The sequence below is a fragment of the Prionailurus bengalensis genome, chromosome A3 (genome assembly GCF_016509475.1).
Source record: "Prionailurus bengalensis isolate Pbe53 chromosome A3, Fcat_Pben_1.1_paternal_pri, whole genome shotgun sequence".
NCBI lineage: Eukaryota > Metazoa > Chordata > Mammalia > Carnivora > Felidae > Prionailurus > Prionailurus bengalensis.
Window position 1 is genome coordinate 25,863,318 of NC_057354.1, and position 1,634 is coordinate 25,864,951.

Genomic DNA, 1,634 nt, shown 5'->3' on the forward strand with positions numbered 1-1,634 from the left:
TTCCTTCGTTCTTCCTTCTTTCCATTCTTTTTCCATCATATTCTGTCCATACCTCCTTGTATTTATCCAGCCACTCATCCATTCTTCTATCCACCCATACTATCATACATGTTTTCATTTTTCTATTTTACTATTCGTTAATACTTCCGCCCCTTGTTCTGTCATCCAACCACATTCTCCCCTTTCATTTCCAGTTCATACTCCAGCAAAGTATATATGGAGTGCCTGCTCTGTGCCCAAGTAGGAGCTATAAGACAAACACAAGAAAGACTACGACAGAGTCCCTCCCCTCAAGGAGCTTTTGTTCTAGTGGAAGAAACCAACAGTTACTATACAATATGATAAGCGTGATGGATACATGCGCACAAGGTCGTGGCAGTCCTGAGGAGGGAGTCAGTCCACCTGGAGCGATCTGGAAAGACTTTGGAGAAGACAAACTATTGGAGCCACAACTTGAAGGGGTGTGGGATTTTTCCAGGCAGAGGGAGGAGCAAAACTATAATGTGTGAAAAGGTCCTGGAGTTTATGGGATGTCTGAGATCAGCTGGCTGGAGCAGCAAGATGGGGACAGAGGACAATAAGGCTGGAGCAGGAAAGGCCTTGACTGCCAGCTTTGGGGGTTTGAACTTGATCCTCCTGGTAATGGGAAGCTCCAGAAGATTCTGATCAGAGACAGGAGTCAGAAAAATCTCTCTGAAGCCATGAAGGGGAGAAAACAGGAGTGGGTGGGGTGGCTACTGCAGTGTCTTAGCAAGAGAGCAATGCTCAGGCCCATGGCACGTCTTACTTTTCAGAATGCTCAACTGATGGGTGATGCAGAGCCAGAATCAGACAACTGGGCACAGCCGAAATACAGATAAGCAGAGGTCTCTGTGACAGGAGGCTTGGGCCACCCTTCCAGCCCAGCCCAGCCCCTGACGGGCCAGGTACAGAGTGGAGTGATTTTATCAGAGTCTTTTATAAACACGACACAAATCTCCTTCTTCCACAGGTGAAAACGGCTTGGCACACGTCAGTCCCCTATTTCTCTCCCCCTTCCCCAGCATCAGGGATGCGGGCAAAGGACAGGGCAGCGAAATTCTGGGAGGCTGGAGAGTCCAGGGATAAAACTGCCAGTGTGGACTATCCCTACCTTGGCCGTCCCTCTGTACCTCTAGCTGATCTATGGGGTCTACTTTTGTCAAACTCACCACGTTGGGTAAGGAGTTCTGCAGGACCCGTTTCAGCATGACTTCTGTCCCTGAAGAGAGCAGGCTGCAAAGGGGATCGGGGAAATTTATAATAACAACAATTATAGCTGATGGTTATAAAATGTTTTTCTTTCTGCTCCAAAGACCAGTCTCAGCGCTTGGCAAATATTAACTCAAATTACCATGATAGTTAAAAACACGGATTGTTTGCCTCCCAGTGCCGCTATTTCCTGGCTGTGTGATCTTGTCCAATTTACATAGCCTCTCTGTGCGTCTCCTGTGTAGCATGGAAAATAAAGTTCTTGTGACGATTCAGTAAGTAAAAGAAAGATATGGGCTGGAGGGCTACCTGTCATTAATAGGGCGTCTACCACCTTATAAACAGGTGGGAGCTTTTACATTCCTTGGGACTTGCTTTAAGGTGCATAGAAGGCATTTCTTCTT